The sequence below is a fragment of the Nomascus leucogenys genome, chromosome 12, assembly GCF_006542625.1.
Source record: "Nomascus leucogenys isolate Asia chromosome 12, Asia_NLE_v1, whole genome shotgun sequence".
Classification (NCBI taxonomy): domain Eukaryota; kingdom Metazoa; phylum Chordata; class Mammalia; order Primates; family Hylobatidae; genus Nomascus; species Nomascus leucogenys.
The window spans coordinates 62,937,971-62,959,880 of record NC_044392.1 but is presented as its reverse complement, the minus strand read 5'-3'; the positions used below and the strand labels follow the sequence as shown (position 1 = coordinate 62,959,880).

The 21,910-nt window shown below is 44.4% G+C and overlaps 1 long non-coding RNA gene across 1 annotated transcript in view; it reads right to left on the bottom strand.

Annotated features, from left to right (window-relative positions):
• Positions 1-21,910, bottom strand: part of LOC105738395 — a 59,001-nt gene that overhangs the window by 33,051 nt on the left and 4,040 nt on the right. The window contains exon 2 of the long non-coding RNA XR_001114198.2: positions 3,913-4,051. This is a non-coding gene — a long non-coding RNA (uncharacterized LOC105738395). The remainder of the gene's footprint in view (positions 1-3,912; positions 4,052-21,910) is intronic.

The window sequence follows — 21,910 nt, the reverse complement described above, 5'->3', positions numbered from 1 at the left end:
AATATCTGAATCTACCACATTTGGATAATTTTGTCAATATTACCCCAAATATATGCTGGTTATCTGTTCGTATCACTACCTTGTAGTTATGGTACTTGAAGGACAATTTCCTCACTCCTAATCTTCATCGTGAGCAAGGTTTTTTGCATCTCTGGAGCAATAGTGTGCCTGAGTTGACTATAATCATGGGCGCTTTTGTTGGCAAGATGTGGGACTGGTCTCTGCACATACAGGCAGGTAAGGGGTTAAAGAGAAGAATGGTTACTAGAAGGCATGAATCACTACATAATTTGCAGGTCTAAGTGTATAATGAAAATTCAGAATATCTTTTATTCAAAAATTATTAAGAATTTCAAGATGATGACAGCAGAACACTAAGCATGACGCCCCTTCTAAGACTGGGGACCTGTGTGATGGCATAGGTCACAGGCCCATGAAGCCAGCCCTGGTAGAGGGTACCCTAGGGAGGGTGTGGGCTAACAGATTTAAAGAGCAGTGGGACATCCCCCCGTGTTTAGATTTTCCTCCATTTTAGTGTCATTCCCTTCTGTGATCCTCAAGACTTCTGTCAGGCTTTTTTTTCCTGGCACCTACTCGTTGGTTTTAGGTATTCTTTGGGGAGTAAAGGGTAGAGCCTGTGTCCAGGCTTGGGGAAACACATCTTGGGGAGAAAGCAGCAGCAGTCAGGGAGAAGTCAGTCCCTAGATGGCATCAGGTGACCTGAGAGCTATGGAGCACAGCAAGGGTGGCAAATGTACTTGGGGAGGAAACCTGCAAATGCCAGGGTCATATTGACTTTCTCCCAGTATTCCTGCCACAAACAAACAAACAAGTAAAGGGAAGTCTAATAATAAGAATTAGCCTCTCAGACCGGGCGCAGTGGCTCACGCCTATAATCCTAGCACTTTGGGAGGCCCAGGCAGGCTGATTGCCTGAGCTCAGGAGTTTGAGACCAGCCTGGGCAACATGGCGAAACCCCGTCTCTACGAAAAATACAAAAAATTAGTCGAGTGTGGTGGTGTGTGCCTGTAATCCCAGCCACTCAGGAGGCTGAGGCAGGAGAATCGCTTGAACCTGGGAGGCAGAGGTTGCAGTGAGCCAAGACCGCGCCATTGCACTCCAGCTTGGGTGACAGAGCGAGACTTGGACTCAAAAAAAAAAAAAAAAAAAAAAAGAATTAGCTTGTCATATTCCAGAGAAGATGATTGGAATCATTGAAATTTGTATATTAAAGAAAATGTCGGCCAGGTGTGGTGACTCATGCCTTTAATCCGGGTACTTTGGGAGGCTGAGGCGGGTGGTCACGAGGTCAGGAGATCGAGACCATCCTGGCTAATATGGTGAAACCCCATCTCTACTAAAAATACAAAAAATTAGCTGGGCATAGTGGTACACGCCTGTAGTCCCAGCTACTCGGGAGGCTGAGGCAGGAGAATCGCTTGAACCTAGGAGGCAGAGGTTGCAGTAAGTCGAGATGGCACCACTGCACTCTAGCCTGGGTGACAGAGCAAGACTCCATCTCAAAAAAAAAAAAAAAAAAAAAGAAAATGTGGCCGGGCACGGTGACTCACGCCTGTAATCCCAACACTTTGGGAAGCCTAGGTGGGAGGCCTAGGTGGGTGGCCTAGGTGGGTGGATCGAGACCAGCCTGGCCAACACAGTGAAACCCTGTCTCTACTAAAACAAAACAAAACAAAACAAAAAAACGCAAAAATTAGCCGGACATGGTGGCTCATGCCTATAATCCCAGCTACTCGGGAGGCTGAGTCAAGAGAATGGCTTGAACCCAGAGGCAGAGGTTGCAGTGAGCCAAGATGGCACCACTGCACTCCATCCAGACTGGGAGACAGAACAAGACTCTGTCTTAAAAAAAAAAAAAAAAAAAAGAAAATGTAACCTGATTCTGTAGTCTCAGGCTGATGAAGTTTTGGAACACTTAGCTGTATAATCAGGTGTAACTGGTATGACATACTCCACAGTTAGAGATATAAATATAGTCTCATCTTTTATTTTTCCATTAATCACTTGAGACCCCAACTGCATTTAGTGGCAGGAGGTCCAGTATCTCCCTGGAGAGCTTCCTACCAACCCTCTGAATTGTTCAAGAACAAGGGCTTCTGCCTGTCTTGTCAGGTCCTTGGGAGAGAGTGGAGGAGATGGTGTTCTGGTGTTAATTGAGGCTGAGAAAGCAGCACTGCTCACGTTTTGCTTTATTTTCTTCCTCTCCTAGGCAGAATCAGTGTTATATTTGTGGTCAGATGAGCTAACAATATCCTTCCTGACTTCTTTCTCAGAATTAGGAAACCCTGATTAGCATTTAGAACCTCATTTTCACAGACTTCACTCATTAAAACATCAAGACCTAGGTAACACACCAGTGAAATTTCATAATATGGAGAATATGTTTAAATATGTTTAAAATATGGATTTTTAACTGAGGTTAAAATATGTTTTTAAAATGTTTATGAGTCAAAATAATTAAAATTGCCATTTAACATAAGAATTGATTGTTGGCTTCTTCTTCTTCTAAGAGAGATGACAAAATTCTGTTTCATGGGGAGATAAATCTCTATCTTATTCCCTGCTCTTCCCAGAAGCTACTGGGGGAGGCAAAAGGAAAAGAGAGCTCAAAGTGGTCCTGAGGGGTTGGATCTGCGGAAAATGCTCACAGGATAGCAGGGCACAGTCACAAAGCTAGCTCTGCAAAGAAGGCCTGGGGTTGAATAGGGGGTAGAGAGGTCAGTTGTTCGTGTAACAGAATCGAGGGGAATTGAGTTTCTGGGGAGGCCAAGGGAAAAGGAAGAGGTGCCAGAAAATGGAATTAGCAAGGAGGCATTGGGAAAGAAATGATGGTCAGATTCACTTTTGCAGTGTTTCCGTCTCTATAACGTAAACCCCCTCCCTCTCCAGGGTCTGATATACACACTAATACCTTTGGCTAATAACTAATAAAACAAGTAATTACGTAACATTTGCATGTACCATACTGTTCTATGTATTTTACATACATGAACTTATTTCTCATAATCTTATGAAGTTGGTACTGTTATTATTCCATTTTCATAGATGAAGAAAATGAGGCACAGAGAGGGTGAGTAATTTGCCTATGAACACTCAGTTAATATTTTGAAACCTCACTAGATATTAACATGCTATTATTTATTTAAATGTCAGTAATCTAATAGGTTAAAAACCATTGCTGAGAATGTAAATTACTACATCCTCTATGGAAAACAGTATGGAGATTTCTCAAAAAACTAAAAATAACTACTATTCTATCCAGCAATCCCGCTACTGGGTATGTACCCAAGGGAACATAAATCATTATATCAAAAGGACACCTGCACTCATATGATTATCTCAGCACTATTCACAATATCAAACATATGGAATCAACCTAAGTATCCATCAACCATAATTGGATAAAGAAACTATGGTATATATACTCAACGGGATACTATTCAGCCATAAAAACGAATGAAATCATGTCTTTTGCAGCAACGTAGATGGAGCTGGATGCCATTATCTTAAGTAAAACAACTCACACACAGAAAGCCAAATAATACATATTCTCACTTACAAGTGGGAGCTAAATAATGTGTACACCTATACATGGAGTGTGAAATGACGGAGCTTCAGAACGGTGGGAGGGGCTGAGGGTTGAGAAATTACTTAATGGGTACAATGTACACATTATTCAGGTGATAGATACACTAAAAGCCCAGACTTTGGCTGGGCGCAGTGGCTCACCCCTGTAATCCCAGCACTTTGAGAGGCCAAGGCAGGCAGATCACTTGAGATTGGGAGTTCAAGACCAGCCTAACCAGGTTTCAACTCCCTAATCGGGAGTTCAAGACCAGTCTTCAAGACTAACATGGAGAAACCCCATCTCTACTACAAATACAAAATTACCTGGGCTTGGTGGCACATGCCTGTAATCCCAGCTACTCAGGAGGCTGAGGCAGGAGAATCACTTGAACCCAGGAAGCAGAGGTTGCGGTGAGCCAAGATCGCGCCATTGCACTCCAGCCTGGGCAACAAGACCAAAACTCTGTCAAAAAAAAAAAAAAAAAAAGCCCAGGCTTCACCACTACAAAATATAACCATGTAACAAAACCACACTCCTTAAACTGTATTTCTTAAATTTATACAAATGAAAAAAACCTGGGAGATATTTAATGCTAAGAACACTGTGCGGGAGGCTTTAAATACATTTTCTTAGGCCGGAGGCGGTGTCTCACGCCCATAATCCCAGCACTTTGGGAGGCCAAGGCAGGCGGATCACAAAATCAGTAGATCGAGACCATCCTGGCCAACATGGTGAAACCCCGTCTCTACTAAAAATACAAAAATTAGCTGGGCATGGTGATGCATGCTGTAGTCTCAGCTACTCGGGAGGCTGAGGCAGGAGAATCACTTGAACCTGGGAAGCGGAGGTTGCAGTGAGCCAAGATCGCACCACTGCACTTGAACCTGGTGACAAAGCGAGACTCCGTCTCAAACAACAACAACAACAACGATGTTCTCATTTAACTCTGGCAACAATCCTGTACGGTAGCTGTTACTATCCTCACTCCACAAACGAAGAAACTAAGGCATAATAAAATTAAGAATTTGCCACAAACCATACCACAATACTCAGGATTTGAACACAGATCTGGCAGACTTTTCCACTCATATGCTTAGTCACTAAGCACACTGCCTTTCAGAAGAAAGAAGACCTCGTCAGTACTTTCCTAAGTTAAACGCTGCCTTAACACAAACGGTTAAAGACTCTGGGTCTGTTTAACTTAGAGAAGTAAAGAGAGTGGAGCCATTTTAAAATATTTTTAAAGTCTTATTTAGAAACTATGGTTCCTGAGGGCATAATTAGGGCAAAAAGATACATCACTTATCTGCTCCATGTAAGTTTATAATCATTGGAACTGTCCAAAAAGGGAATTAACTGCTTAGAAAAGAATAATTTGTGTGTACATGTGTCAGGTCACTAGGTACTGGGATAGAGCAGTGACCTAAGATCCTGTCCTCAGGGAGTTTATTTCCAGTGTTTCTTTTTCTTTTTCTTTCTTTTTTTTTTTTTTTTGAGACAGAATTTCGCTCTTGTTGCCCAGGCTGGAGTGCAATGGCACAATCTCGGCTCACAACCTCCACCTCCCAGGTTCAAGTGATTCTCCTGCCTCAGCCTCCCTAGTAGCTGGGATTACAGGCATGCGCCACCACGCCCAGCTAATTTTTTTGTGTTTTTAGTAGAGATGGGGCTTCTCCATGTTGGTCAGGCTGATCTCGAACTACCGACCTCAGGTGATCCGCCTGCCTCGGCCTCCCAAAGTGTTGGGATTACAGGCGTGAGCTACCGTGCCCGGCTATTTCCAATGTTTCTAAGTTTGCAAGGAAAATATGGCTGGTGGCCTCTCCAGATTCCTTCCAGAAGTGGTGACATACACATTGGGCCTATACTAGATGGGCACTTTGACTGGTGAAATCTAAGTTTGCAATGAACTCAGTAATTCCTATTTGTCTCTTTTTTTTTCCTTTTTGTGGAGAACAGGGTCTCACTATATTGCCCAGGCAGGTCTCGAATTCCTGGGCTCAAGCTATCCTCCCGCCTCTACCTCCCTAAGAGCTGGGATTACAGGCGTGAGCCACCACACTCAGCAATAATTCCTATTTGTAAACATTTGGATAACTGGATGTTTACAACTTTATTAAAATGTTTGCTACTCACACATTGAAAAGGAAGCAGCTCCCATGTTGCCACTACCACTCTACTCAGGTCCTCTCCTCAGTCACTCACAGCTGTTGCTATTGCTGTTTTAATAATTATTCATATCAGAGTTGTTTGTATGTGTACACAGACTTGTACATAAACATTCAGAACAGTTTTATTTGTCATAAACAACTGGAAATGACTCAAATGTCCATCAATAATGCATGGGTAGACAAATTAAGGTACATCCATACCAGGGAAATACAAAAGTATGAAAAGGAATCAACTATTGATACACATAACAATGTAGATAGATCTCAGAAACATTATACTGTGTGGAAGAAGCCAAGAAAAAAGAGTACATGCTGTACTATTTTATTTATATAAGAGTTTAATGTATAAACTAATCTATAGTGACAAGGCAGATCAGTGGTTGTCTGCAGACAGGGTTGGTGGGTGGGGGAGTGAGGGATGGATTACAGAGGAGCATGAGGAATGATGGGTGATGGATAGTGCATTTTTTTTTTTTTTTTTTTTTTGAGACAGAGTCTTGCTCTTGTTGCCCAGGCTGGAGTGCAATGGTGCAACCTCGGCTCACTGCAACCTCTGCCTCCCTGGTTCAAGCGATTCTTCTGCCTCAGCCTCCAGAGTAGCTGGGATTACAGGGACCTGACACCATGTCCAGCTAATTTTTGTATTTTTAGTAGAGATGGAGTTTCATCATATTGGCCAGGCTGGTCTCAAACTCCTGACCTCGTGATCTGCCCGCCTCGGCCTCCCAAAGTGCTGGGATTACAGGCATGAGCCACCACACCGGGCGGATAGTGCATTTTTAATCTTGACTGTGGTTATGGTTTCACAAGTATATACATATGTTGAAACTCACCAAGTTGTACATTTTAAATATAGGCAGTTTATGGTACGTCAATTATACTTCAATAAAGCTGAAATTAAAGAAAAAGAAAATGTGTGAAAGGAAATACAGGAAATTCTAAGCAGTAACCTTTGAAGTTAGGACTGTGAAAGGGATGACTTAATTTTCCTTTTTTGTGCTGTTTAAATCTGTTATAAAAAATGAGGGCCAGGCGGCTGGGCGCAGTGGCTCACGCCTGTAATCTCACGACTTTGGGAGGCCAAGGTGGGTGGATCACCTGAGGTCAGGAGTTCGAGACCAGCCTGGCCAACATGGAGAAACCCGTCTCTACTAAAAAAATACAAAAAATTAGTTGGTCATGGTGGTGGGTGCCTGTAATCCCAGCTACTTGGGAGGCTGAGGCAGGAGAATTGCTTGAACCCAGGAGGTGGAGGTTGCAGTGAACCGAGATCACACCATTGCACTCCAGCCTGGGCAAGGGAGTGAGACTCTGTCAAAAAAAAAAAAGAGGGCTGGGCGCAGTGGCTCATGCCTGTAATCTCAAGACTTTGGGAGGCCAAGGCGGTCAGATCACAAGGTCAGGGGTTCAAGACCAGCCTAGCCAATATGGTGAAACGCTGTCTTTACTAAAAATACAAAAAATTAGCCGGGCATGGTGGCGTGTGTGCCTGTAGTCCCAGCTACTCAGGAGGCTGAAGCAGGAGAATCGCTTGAACCCAGGAGGCAGAGGTTGCAGTGAGCAGAGATCGCGCCATTGCACTCCAGTCTGGGCGACAGAGCAAGGCTCCATCTCAAAAAAAAAAAAAAAAAAAAGGAAAAAATGATAGGCTTCGTGCGATGGCTCATGCCTGTAACCCAGCACTTTGGGAGGCCAAGGCGGGGAGATCACTTGAGGTCAGGAGTTTGAGATCATCCTGGCCAACGTGGGGAAACCCTGTCTCTACTAAAAATACAAAAATTAGTCGGGCATGATGGCGCATACCTGTAATCCTAGCTACTCAAGAGGCTGAGGCAGGATAATTGCTTGAACCCAGGAGGCGAAGGCTGCAGTGAGCCGAGATGGCACCACTGCACTCCAGCCTGGGCAACCAAGTGAGACTCCGTCTCAAAAAAGAAAAAAGGGGACGGGCGAGATGGCTCACGCCTGTAATCCCAGCACTTTGGGAGGCCAAGGTGGGCAGTCAGGAGATCGAGACCATACTGGCTAACACAGTGAAACCCCGTCTCTACTAAAAATACAAAAAATTAGCCAGGTGTGGTGGTGGGCGCCTGTAGTCCCAGCTACTCGGGAGGTTGAGGCAGGAGAATGGCGTGAACCCGGGAGGCGGAGCTTGCAGTGAGCCAAGATCACACCACTGCACTCCAGCCTGGGCGACAGAGCGAGACTCCGTCTCAAAAAAAAAAAAAAAAGAAAAAGAAAGAAAAAAGAAATCTGGCACTGGAATGGAAACGAATGGTTGTCTTCATAGTAATTGTCACTGTAATCTTCATTATCATCATCACCATAGTTAACCTGTACAAGGCACTCAGTTAGACGTCTTTACATGGAGTATATTGTTTGTTTAATTCTAACAGTCATGTACACTATTATTATTATTATTGAGATGGAGTTTCGCTCTTGTTGCCCAGGCTGGAGTGCAATGGCGCGATCTCCGCTCACTGCAATCTTCACCTCCCAGGTTCAAGTGATTCTCCTGCCTCAGCCTCCTGAGTTGCTGGGATTACAGGCATGCGCCACCACGCCCGGCTAATTTTGTATTTTTAGTAGAGACAGGGTTTCTCCACATTGGTCAGGCTGGTCTCAAACTCCCGACCTCAGGTGATCTGCCTGCCTTGGCCTCCCAAAGTGCTGGAATTACAGGCATGAATCACTGTGCCCGGCCAGCTATTATTTTTAATCTTCATTTTACAGATGAAGAAATTGAGGCAAAGAGAAGTATTTTACCTTAAGTTACAGAGTTAATAAGTGATAGAGTTGGAATTTTATTCTAGGCTCTTCCAGAACCAGTTTACTTAACCACCACTTTATACTGCCTCTCTAGGGTACTGAAATGAAAAAGATAGAGGCCCTGCTGTTGAGGCATTCATGGTCTGGTGGGGAGATGGGTACCAAAACACACTGACCCTACCACAAGGTGTGTACAAAGTACCGTAAGAGGACCAAGGAGGCCAGGTGTGGTGGCTCACACCTATAATCCTAGCACTTTGGGAGGCCAAGGTGGATGGATCGCTTAAATCCAGGAGTTTGAGACCAGCCTGGGCAACATACTGAAACCCTGTCTCTACAAAAAAAAAAAAAAGAAAAGAAAAAATTAGCCGGGCATGGTGGTGTGCACCTGTAGTCCCAGCTACTCGGGAGGCTGAGGTGGGAGTATCCTGTGAGCCCGGGGAGGTCAAGGCTGCAGTGAGCCATGATCATGCTAATGCACTTCAGCCTGGGCAACAGAGTGAGACTCCATCTGAAAAAAGAAAAAAGAAAGGACCAAGAAAGTCCCCCTAGCCCTGCCTGGGGAAAGCAGAGAAAGTGGCATTTGAGCTGGACGTTGCAGGATAGGTGAGATTGCCACATACAGAAGGGGGAAAGGATATAGCAGGCAAAGGGAACTGCATGTACAAATGGCACTGGAGAATGAAACATGAAAGCATTTCATATTTTGGAGAAAAGCAAATCATGTGAAGGGAGAATAGGGTGTTACAGTGGGAGGTGAGGACGGAGCCGGATTGTGAGAGGCCTTGACGGCTGTTCAGGAGCCATGGAAAGTGTATGAACAGAAAGACAGGGTCAGAGCTGTGGTGAGGATGCTGGTGTGACTCCACCTTATCAGCTTAACATGGAGAACCTGAGACTTGCACCACAAGTCCAAAGAGACCCTGAGATCAAACTGGTTATGACTTTGAAAGAAGAGGAGTTTCCGCTCTGTTTGTTTATTTGCTTTTGCTTTATTTGCTGGGGCTACTGGTTTTAGAAGGGGCAGAAAGAGGCTCCAGCAAAATGCTTGCTATTTTCTAGTAAAATAGAAACACCAGGCGTGCTTCCCTCTTCATTGTTCTTACAACCTATATAAGGAAGGTTATTACTCTATTTGGATGCTTTCAGTTTCAACTACCAGAAAAATACACTTGAATAAGGAATTTGTCACCTCATTATGCTGGAAAGCCCAGAGGCAAGTAGCTTTAGATGAGGCTTGATGTAGCCCCAAAACAATGTCTTTCTTCTCTGCTGTCTTTATACTAAAGCTGACCTCCTTTGCAATCCCAAGATGGGCTACCTACCTGCCTTCTCTTTATGCTCAGCAAGAAAGACAGCATTTTTGTCCTAGTGTTTCCAACAGTCCTGAGAATCACCCTGATTACAAAGCTTTGGCCATATGCACCAATCATAATAGCAGTGGATAAAATGCAATATTACCTTTGCCTTTAGGGATTTCTTCCTTGACCCCTGAAATCAGGGAAAGAATCAACTTTTCCAGGACTCAAGATGTCCAAATGTAAAACAGGACTCCTGGGAAGGTGGAAAGGGATCAACCAACAACCCTCCTCTACAGTCATAATGAAAATTCAGAGGACTCACTAAAAGCCTTGATTTTCACATAATCTTACTGATTTTTAGTAGCCCTGAAAACTTCACACTCAAAGCCTCTGTTTAATCCATTGATTCTCAACACCTTCAGAGATTCTGATTGCACTGGCCTAGATATAAGCATTTTGTTTTGAGCTGGTCAGGTGATTCTAATGAGCAGACAGAGCTGAGAACCACTGCATTAATCTTTTATGATTGCCACTTCTGCAGTCATATGCTTAGTTTTATGTACAGCTGAACTATGTTGAAACTAAACAAATAAGAATGATAAAGTCAAACATAAAATATAAACAATAACTCTTATTGAGAATTGTATGTTTCAAGCACATTGCAAGATGTTTTACATACATTGTCTCATTTCATCTTGTGAAACACAGAATATTATTATTATTTTTTTGAGACAGAGTCTCACTTTGTCACCCAGGCTGGAGTGCAGTGGTGCAATCTCAGCCATGCAACCTCCGACTCCTCTGTTCAAGTGATTCTCCTGCCTCAGCCTCCTGAGTAGCTGGGATTACAGGTGTGCGCCACCACGCCCAGCTAATTTTTGTATTTTTAGTAGTGACGGGGTTTCACCACGTTAGCCAGGCTGGTCTCGAACTCCTGACCTCGTGATCCGACTGCCTCGGCCTCCCAAAGTGCTGGGATTACAGGCATGAGCCATTGCGCCCAGCCTATTCCTTTGAAGCCCAGAGAACTTAACTTAGTTGTCCAAGATCACGTATCTAGTATGTGGCTAAGACAGAACTTGAACCCATATGTACCTGACTTCAAAACTCCATGCACTTAACCCGTTATACATTGTTTGTTCCAGAACCATGACTAGAAGAGATCTCATTTAGAATTCAACAATTTCCCAGCGCTCTTTAGTCCCTGACCCACCTGTGTATTTGCCAGGGCCTGCCAGGTCACATTTAGGTGGTTTTTTTTTTTTTTTTTTTGACTATCTCTTAGTGCCTCCTGCACGATCTTCCATGTTTTTTCTTTTTTTTTTTTTTTTGATACGGAGTCTCACTCTGTTGCCCAGGCTGGAGTGCAGTGGCACAATCTCGGCTCACTGCAAGCTCCGCCTCCCGGATTCATGCCATTCTCCTGCCTCAGCCTCTCCGAGTAGCTGGGACTACAGGTGCCCGCCACCACGCCCGGCTATTTTTTTTGTATTTTTAGTGGAGATGGGGTTTCACCGTGGTCTTGATCTCCTGACCTCGTGATCCACCCGCCTCCGCCTCCCAAAGTGCTGGGATTACAAGCGTGAGCCACCGCGCCCGGCCCATCTTCCATGTTTTATATATACTGTATTGCACACACCCAGATTACATTTAGTATATAGCCACAGGTATAAAAAAGGGTGTGGCAAATGTGCTTACGGATAACATATTGTGCACTTTAGAGTTTATATGCACACTTATATTTTACACACATATAAAAATGGTGAATATAATGTAGGGAAGAGAATATTGACTCAGAGTTCCATATTTGATTAGCATTGTGACCTTACAGGCACATTTGTTGAATTCCTTTTTTTTTTTTTTTTTTTTGAGACGGAGTCTCGCTCTGTCGCCCAGGCTGGAGTGCAGTGGCGCGATCTCGGCTCACTGCAAGCTCCGCCTCCCGGGTTCACGCCATTCTCCTGCCTCAGCCTCCCGAATAGCTGGGACTACAGGCGCCCGCCAACACACCTGGCTAATTTTTTGTATTTTTAGTAGAGACGGGGTTTCACCATGTTAGCCAGGATGGTCTCAATCTCCTGACCTCGTGATCCGTCCGCCTCGGCCTCCCAAAGTGCTGGGATTACAGGCTTGAGCCACCGCGCCCGGCCATGAATTTCTTTTTAATCATATGTAAAATGGGGAGATAATGCATGCTTTTCCTAATTGCACTATTATCTAAGGATCAAATGAGATCCCACACCTAGCAAGGTGTCTTGCTTGTACATTTTTATTTGCCAGCTAACGAGCTGTACCTATGAACTCTTGTAAATACATATGTAAAAGCTGCTATCACCTTTTATAGAGTAATATTGCACCTTTGTGTATCTTTGTTGATTAACCATAAACTCTCCCTCCCCTGTTTCTCACCTACTGACAAATTTCTGGAATTCTGTGTAATAAGCATGGGTCAGAGGTTGGAAATGTAATAGAAAACAGAGGAAAGGACAGAAGGAAAAGGAGTGAGAGAAATATTTGTTCAATTGACATACTAGCATGTTTTGTTTTGTTTTTAACTAAAAAACGAGTCACTGTTGGCTAGGTTTATACACTATCGTTGGAAGTGTAAACTGCTAAAAATTTTGAAGCGGGGTTGGGTGATGTGGCTTATGCCTGTAATTCCAGCACTTTGGGAGGCTGAGATGGGAGGATCACTTAAAGCCAGAAGTTCAAGACCACCTGAGCAACACAGCAAGAACAACAAAACTCTACTAAAAAAATAGCAAGACTCTACTAAAAATTAAAAACAAACAAAAAAAAGTATCCAGGTGTAGTGGGATGTGCCTGTAGTCTCAGGCCTGTAGTCCCAGCTACTTGGGAAGCTGAGGTGGGAGAATCGCTTGAGCTCTGGAGGTCAAGGCTGCAATGAACTGTGATCATGCCACTGTACTCCAGCCTAAGTGAGACCCTATCTCAAAAAAAAAAAAAAAAATTTAGGCCGGGCGCGGTGGCTCATGCTTGTAATCCCAGCACTTTGGGAGGCCGAGGCGGGCGGATCACGAGGTCAGGAGATCGAGACCACAGTGAAACCCCGTCTCTACTAAAAACACCAAAAAATCAGCCGAGCATGGTGGCGGGCGCCTGTAGTCCCAGCTACTCGGAGAGCCTGAGGCAGGAGAATTGCTTGAACGCGGGAGGCGGAGCTTGCAGTGAGCCGAGATTGCACCACTGCACTCCAGCCTGGGCCACAGAGCGAGACTCTGTCTCAAAAAAAAAAAAAAAAAAAAAATTTAAAGAGCTAGTTATCGCCGGGCGCGGTGGCTCAAGCCTGTAATCCCAGCACTTTGGGAGGCCGAGGCGGGCGGATCACGAGGTCAGGAGATCGAGACCATCCTGGCTAACACAGTGAAACCCCGTCTCTACTAAAAATACAAAAAATTAGCCGGGTGTGTTGGCGGGCGCCTGTAGTCCCAGCTACTCGGGAGGCTGAGGCAGGAGAATGGCGTGAACCCGGGAGGCGGAGCTTGCAGTGAGCCAAGATCGCGCCACTGCACTCCAGCCTGGGGCACAGAGCAAGACTCCGTCTCAAAAAAAAAAAAAAAAAAAAAAAAAAAAAAAAAAAAAAAAAAAAAAAAAAAAAGAGCTAGTTATCAAATTGAAGATCAACATATAAATCCCACTTTGTATTAGATAATAAAAAAAAAATTAAGCTCACATTTATACCAAGATTTACACAGAGAAGGTACAAAAAGATAAACAAATGGTTAAATTAACCATGGCTATTCCTCATGGGTGGGGTGTCTGGGAGGGGAAGTTTCACTTTTTATTTAATATTCTTCTGTATAGTTTGTTTACAAGCATTTACTATTTTTTGCAAAAGTGAAATAAGCCCAGAGCAGAGAACAGCTAGATATGCATACATCAGCTGTACTCCTGTGTTCTTCTTCCTTGGCTCTTCTCTGCAAGGCCAGTTTACTGCCCCGGGAGGGTGCTGACCCCTGCCTGCCTGGTTCTTCTTGTTCTGTTTTGCAGTTCATTACCAGCTGCTTAAGCAGCAGGTTCCCAGTGGCTGGTCAGCTGGAACTGCTTCAGGAGGACAAACAGGAAGGATGCAGCTGCCAGTGCAGATTACCCTGTTAGTCTTATTGACAGGAAAAAAAATTTAAACCTTAAAATGTTGAGGAAAATGTCATGCTATTAACAATTCCCTCATGCCTCTGCCTAGATCAGGCAGTGAACTGGATTTGGGTTGCTCGCAAGGAATCCTCGCAGTTGCATGTAACAAACTTCCAGCTCCACGTCCTAGCAACTTGCCCCCAACACTTGGTTAGGGGTTATGTTCCACAGGCTAAATCCTATGGCAATCCTTATCCCCCTATGTCAAACTAAAGCTTCCTCCATGGAAAAATAAAACGTCTCACCATTCCTGCAGCTAGCCTTCTCTTATGCAGGATGCCTGCAGGAGCTCAGAGTAAAGGGAAATTCCTTATAAGAGAATCAAGGTAAGAAGTGCAGCTGTAGTGGATGAAGTGCAGGTAGATGGATATCATATCTCCACTCTGACACTTTCTAATCATGTGGCTTTAGGCAAATGACTTCACCTCTCTTAGACTAAGTTTCCTCATCTGTAAAATAGGGAAAATAAATATACCTGCCTCATAGGGTTGGACGTAGAGGAATGCAAGTGCTATATTTATTTATGCATTGAGCCTCATTTCCTATCACTCCCCACGATGGCAGTGGTTAAGAGTTTGGGCTCTGGGCCGGGTGCGGTGGCTCACGCTTATAATCCCAGCACTTTGGGAGGCCAAGGTGGGCAGATCACAAGGTCAGATCGAGACCACGGTGAAACCCTGTCTCTACTAAAAATACAAAAAATTAGCCAGGCGTGGTGGCGGGCACCTGTAGTCCCAGCTACTGGGAGAGGCTAAGGCAGGAGAATGGCGTGAACCCAGGAGGCGGAGCTTGCAGTGAGCCGAGATCCCGCCACTTTACTCCAGCCTGGGCGACAGAACAAGACTTTGTCTCAAAAAAAAAGACTTTGGGCTCTGGAATCACATTGTCTAGGTTCAAATCCTAGCTCTGTTACTTATTTTATTTATTTATTTATTTTGAGATGGAGACTTGCCCTGTCACCCAGGCTGGAGTACAATGGCGTGATTTTGGCTCACTGAAACCTCTGCCTCCCGGCCGGATTCAAGAGATTCTCCTGCCTCAGCCTCCAAGTAGTTGGGATTACAGGCGCATGTCACCATGCCCAGCTACTTTTTTGTATCTTTAGTAGAGACAGGGTTTCATCATGTTGGCCAGGCTGGTCTCGAACTGCTGACCTCGTGATCTGCCCGCCTTGGCCTCCCAAAGTGCTGGGATTACAGGCATGAGCCACCGTGCCTGGCCTATTCCTTATTATGAGTATGATTTTGGGCAAAGCTCTTTGGGCCTCAGCTTTTTCATCAGTAAAATGAATATTCTCATCTCATAGGAATCTTATGAAGATTAACTGAGTACGTGTAAAACAGTAAAGTGCCTGGAACACAGGCAATCAGGAAGTGAGGCTGTTCTAATTTGCTGCTGATGAAAAAATAGCATGTTTACTCTATAGAATATGAAGTTTGTAAAACCATCTTCTGAGTCCCTTCCCGGCCTCTCCCCAAACACTCAGAAAGTGAGCCGCTGGCTCTGGTCTTAAATCTAGTCCTGTCTTCCTGTGCTTTACAATGTTCTTCTCTTCATCCCTTTCCTTCTCACTCTTCCAGCTTCTCTTTCTCTCCCTGCCCAGGCCTCTCATTAGTCCAGTTAATAAACTGTTGCTGTCATTTCAGTTCAGCTCCAGGATCAGGGTCCCTTGGGGATAGGCATTATGCTGGGGAAGCGAGATGGTGGGGGAGCTGCAGGGACATCCTAATTTCCACAGTGGAGTGGAAATAGGAACCAGGGTTGGCAGCAGATGAACCTCCCTGGGTCCAGGTCTCCTGGGCCATCATCAGGATAATCAGTGAGAACTTCATTATATAGGGTGAGAGTCTGGCTGTTTGGCATTGTGCCAGGGTCCCATTTAGGGACAGGAAGGTTCTGGCTTGGAGATAATGACCAGCCTGGGGCCTCTGGCCTTCTGTGTCCTGGCCTTCAGCTCCCTCTTGGGCATGCACACATACGCATTCATGCAGGCACACACACAAGTTCCCTGGGCTTTCAGTCAGCTCAAGGGTTTGTGGGTACATTCCCAGCCTGGAAATCTGGTGAACAGAGTGAGGCTGGAGGACCCAGAAACGCATGACTGCCTCTGCTGATTGCTGAGAATAATCAAACTCTGAAGTTCCCACCAAGAGCCCGTTAAACCAATACAAGTGTCTCATCCAGAGTGACAGCAAGGTTTCCTCCCAACGTTGGAAGGATAAAGGGGCAGGTCTGGGGAGTAGCCCAGCTAGCTGAAAACACAAAAATGGGCCTCACTGCAGGTTAGCTCAGAAGCTCAAGCAGCCCAGGGACAGGATGGTTTGCTCGGTATGGGATGGAGGTCAGCATTTTCAATCCCTTCCTCCCCACACTTTCAGCGTATGAATCAAGTTTGTGCTGAGGATGGGGACTAGGGTCGGGGCACGAGGGGCATGGTTTGATTTTCTCAACCAGTTACATTGTACTTACTTCTTCAGGCATGTATTTGGAAGAAAGGGGGTTCATATCACACTAATTCTCCTGATATCTGGCTCCTACCTGCTGCACTGTCAATACTCCTATTCACTACCTAATGAGCTTCTGTGCTGGCCTCAGCCCAAAGAGAATGTAGAAAATGGCACGCTTTCATTCACTGTTTGCCTCTTAATTCCTCACAACCACAAAAACACCTGTGTTATGTAGACAGACTTTACTGTAGGTCTCACAGTGTGGTTTTTAAGCATAATCCATGGACCAGCCACTTCAGCAACACCTGGGAACTTGTTAGAAATGCAAATTATCAGGTCCCACTCTACACTTACTGAATCAGAAAGTCTGGGGGCCAGCTCAACAATCCATATATTAACAAGCCCTCCGAGTGATTCTTTTATGGTTATTATCATTATTATTATTATTTTTTTTTTTTTTGAGACAGAGTCTCGTTCTGTCACCCAGGCTGGAGTGCAGTGGCACAATCTCGGCTCACTGCAAGCTCCGCTTCCTGGATTCACGCCATTCTCCTGCCTCAGCCTCTCCGAGTAGCTGGGACTACAGGCGCCCGCCACCACGCCCGGCTAATTTTTTTTGTATTTTTAGTAGAGACGGGGTTTCACCGTGGTCTCCATCTCCTGACCTCGTGATCCGCCCGCCTCGGCCTCCCAAAGTGCTGGGATTACAGGCGTGAGCCACCGCGCCCGGCCTATTATTATTATTATTTTGAGACAGAATCTGGCTCTATCACCCAGGCTGGAGTGCAGTGGTGCGATCTTGACTCACTGCAACCTCCATTTTTCGGGTTCAAGTGATTCTCCTGCCTTAGCCTCCTGAGTAGCTGACACTACAGGCATGCACCACCACACTTGGCTAATTTTCTGTATTTTAGTACAGGCAGGGTTTCACCATGTTGCCCAGGCTGGTCTTGAACTCCTAAGCTCAAGTGATCCACCCATCTCGACCTCCCAAAGTGCTAGGATTACGGGCGTGAGCCACAGGCATGAGCCACTGCACCCTTCACAAGCCCTCCAAGTGATTCTGATACTTGATGAAGTTTAAGAACTTTCTGCTGTATGTTTAAGGGTGACTTGAAAAAAAGTTACAATGTAAGGAAGGAAACTTAAAACTGATTTTTTTTCTTTTTTTTTTTTTTTTTTTGAGATGGAGTTTCACTCTTGTTGCCCAGGCTGGAGAGCAATGGCTCAAACTTGGCTCACTGCAATCTCTGCCTCCTGAGTTCAAGCGATTCTCCTGCCCCACCCTCCCAAGTAGCTGGGACTACAGGCATAGGCCACCACGCCCGGCTAATTTTTTTTTGTATTTAGTAGAGACGGGGTTTCACCATGTTGGTCAGGCTGGTTACGAACTCTTGACCTCAGGTGATCCACCTGCCTCAGCCTCCCAAAGTGCTGGGATTATAGGCACTAGCCAACCTGCCAGGCCAAAACTGAATTGTAAACAGAACTGTTTAAAAGCCTACAGGAGCAGCTGGGTGCGGTGGCTCACGCCTGTAATCGCAGCACTTTGGGAGGCTGAGGCAGGTGGATCATGAGGTCAGGAGATGGAGACTATCCTGGCTAACACGGTGAAACCCCGTCTCTACTAAAAATACAAAAAATTAGCCGGGCATGGTGGCATGTGCCTGTAGTCCCAGCTACTCGGGAGGCTGAGGCAGGAGAATCGCTTGAACCCAGGAGGCGGAGGTTGTAGTGAGCCGAGATTGTGCCACTGCACTCCAGCCTGGGCGACAGGGCGAGACTCTATCTCAGACAAACAAACAAAACAAAAGCCTACAGGAATATAAAAAGCGTCTTTCAGGGGGTTTTGCTTCCCTCTCTGGAGGTCCACGTGGTAGAGGTTGATTTTTTTCTCCTACTAAGTTAATAGAAAGCATGTACCCATACATTCACACATGAACTCATTCTTCACCTTTTCTCCACAGAGGTTACAACATTTTTGAATTTGGTACTTGTCATTCCCGTGCATGTTTTTACTACATATTTCCTACATAGTATTTTCGTTTCTTTTTTTTTTTCTTTGAGACAGAGTTTCCCTCTTGTTGCCCAGGCTGGAGTGCAATGGCGCGATCTTGGCTCACCGCAACCTCTGCCTCCCACGTTCAAGCGATTCTCCTGCTCAGCCTCCTTAGTAGCTGGGATGACAGGCATGCACCACCATGCCCGGCTAATTTTGTATTTTTAGTAGAGACGGGGTTTCTCCATGTTGGTCAGGCTGGTCTGGAACTCGTGACCTCAGGTGATCCGCCCGCCTCAGCCTCCCAAAGTGCTGGGATTACAGGCGTGAGCCATCATGCCCGGCTCTACCTAGTATTTTCCACATATTTTGAACATTGTATATTTTAATATATTGTGCATATTTGTTAGCAGTTTGCTTTTTTTTCCATTTGCCACTGTTTTTAGATTTATCTGTGATCCTATTACATCTACCTTTTTTTTTTTTTTGAGATGGCTTCTTGCTCTGTTGCCCAGGCTGGAGTGCAGTGGCATGCTCTCAGCTCATTGCAATCTCCGCCTACCGATTTCAAGCAATTCTCCCGCTTCAGCCTCCCAAGTAGCTGGGATTACAAGCCTGCGCCACCACACCGGCTGATTTTTGTATTTTTAGTAGAGACGGGGTTTCACCACATTGGCCGGGCTGGTCTAGAACTCCTGACCTCATGATCTGCCCACCTCGGCCTCCCAAAGTGCTGGGATTACAGGCATGAGCCACCGCACCTGGCCAGTTCTACTTTTTTAACCCTGAGAGTGTCTTTGTGATTATTTTCACCTTAGAACACCATGCACATTTGGGATTTTTACTGGGAATGCATTCAATCTATAAATCAGTCTGAGAGAATTGACATCTTTTATTTGTTTTTATTTTTATTTTTAGAGAAAGGGCCTTGCTATGTTGCTTAAGCTGGCCTTGAACTCCTGGGCTCAAGCAATCCCCCTGCCTCAGCCTTCCAAATAATTGAGATGACAGGCCCACACCACCACACCTGGTCATCATCTTTATAATAGTGAATTTTTTTTTTTTTTTTTTTGAGACAGAATCTTGCTCTGTTGCCCACGCTGGAGTGCAGTGGCACAGTCTTGGCTTGCTGCAATGTATGCCTCCTGGGTTTAATTGATTCTCCTGCCTCAGCCTCCGGAGTAGCTGGGATTACAGGGACCTGCCACCACACTCAGCCAATTTTTGCATTTTTAGTAGAGACAAGATTTCACCATGTTGGCCAAGCTGGTGTTGAACTGCTGACATCAAGTAATCTACCCACTTCAGCCTCCCAAAGTGCTGGGATGACAGGCATGAGCCATTTTGCCTGGATTATAATATTGATTCTTTCAGTCTGAGAGCATAGTATTTTTCTCCATCTATTTAGATCCTCTTTTATACTTTCCAATAAAGTTTTATAATGTTCTCTATATACTTCTTCTCTTGTATTTCTTTGTTTGATCTAGGTGTCTTTTAGTTTTTATTGCTATTGCATATGCCATCTTAAAAATATTTTATAATTGCTGATTTATTATGATAAAATTGATTTTAGTATATTGATCTTGTAGTCACATCCTTGTTGAAATTTTTTGTTAGTTTAAATAGTTTACTTCAGATTCTTTTGGATTTTTTTCTGCAGAGAATCATATCCTGTGTAAGTAAGGGCAGTTTTGTTTGCTCCCCTATGATTTTATATCTTTAATATATTTTTCTTATCTTGTACTGGTTAGGACCTCTAGAATAGTGTCCAGTAGAAGCAATGATAGGCATCATTGTCTTGATCCTAATGTAAAAGGAGTTTTTTAAACGTCTCACTGTTAAGTAAAAGTTGCTATAGGTTTTGGTAAACACCTTTTATTAGCAAGAAGAAGTTCATTCTATTCCAAGTTGGCTAAGAGTTTTTGTTTGTTTGTTTGTTTGTTTGTTTTTGAGATGGAGTCTCACCCTGTTGCCCAGGCTGGAATGCAATGGTGCGATCTCGGCTCAATGCAACCTCCGCCTCCCAGGTTCAAATGATTCTCCCGCCTCAGCCTCCTGAATAGCTGGGATTACAGATGCCTGCCACCACGCCCAGCTAATTTTTGTATTTGTAGTAGAGATGGGGTTTCACCATGTTGGCCAGGCTGGTCTTGAACTCCTGACCTCAGGTGATCCACCCACCTCGGCCTCCCAAAGTGCTGGGATTACAGGTGTGAGCCACCATGCCCGGCCAAATCTTGGTGATATATTATATATCATACATTATATATATACATATTTTCTATATATATGTGATATATATTATATATCAAATAGTACCTATGTGTTAAAGAGGAAAAACTATTCTATTTCAGGATGTACAAATATATGCTATATATATGACATATCACATATATCATATAAAAAGTCGTATTTTTTCATATACTAAAATAGTTATGTTTTTTTCTCCTTTACTCTGATAATGTAGTGGATTGCTAGCACTTTCTAGTTTACCTATTAAAGAGGCCATTTATAGGCCTGTTTGCTGTGTGGGTGGTTTTGATGGGAACGAGATGGAAAGAAGAGTTCAGTTACGAGGCTACTAAGGTTGTATAGATGAGAGATTATTGTGTCTTGGATTGGTGTGGTGGTAAGACAGATGGAAAGAAGTAGTCAGTTTAAAAATATATTTTGGATTTGCTGATGGGTTGGAGTAAGGTAAGGAGTAGATGGAGAATAAAGGGAAAGGAAAGAAAAGACTCATAGATGAGTTCTAAATTTCTGGAGATTTTTCTTTAAAAATTGTGGTAAAAAATATATAACATAAAATGTAACAATTTGGAACTATTTTTAAGTATACAGTTCTGTGGTAGTAAGTACATTCACACTGTTGTGCAACCGTTGCCACCATCTATCTCCAGAACTTTTTTCATTTTCCCAAACTGAAACTCACTATGCATTAAACAATAACTCCCCATTCTCTCCTCCTCCTAGCCCCTCCTAGCCCAGACAATCACCAATCTATTTTCTGTCTGTATGAATTTGACTACTCTAAGTACCTCATATAAGTGCAATCACACTATTTGTCCTTTTATAATGACTTATTTCACTTAGCACAATGTTTTCAAGGTTTATTTATGTTGTAGCAAGTATCAGGATTCCCTTCCTTTTTTTTTTTTTTGAGACGGAGTTTCGCTCTTGTTGCCCAGGCTGGAGTGCAATGGCGCAATCTCGGCTTACTGCAAACTCCGCTTCCTGGCTTCAAGCGATTCTCCTGCCTCAGCCTCCCGAATAGCTGGGATTACAGGTGTGCGCCACCACGCCCGGCTAATTTTTTGTATTTTTAGTAGAGACAGGGTTTCACCATGTTGGCCAGGCTGGTCTCGAACTCCTGACCTCAGGTGATCCATCCACCTCGTCCTCCCAAAGCACTGGGATTACAGGTGTGAGCCACCGTGCCTGGCCAGGATTCCCTTCCTTTCAAAGTCTGAATCATATAT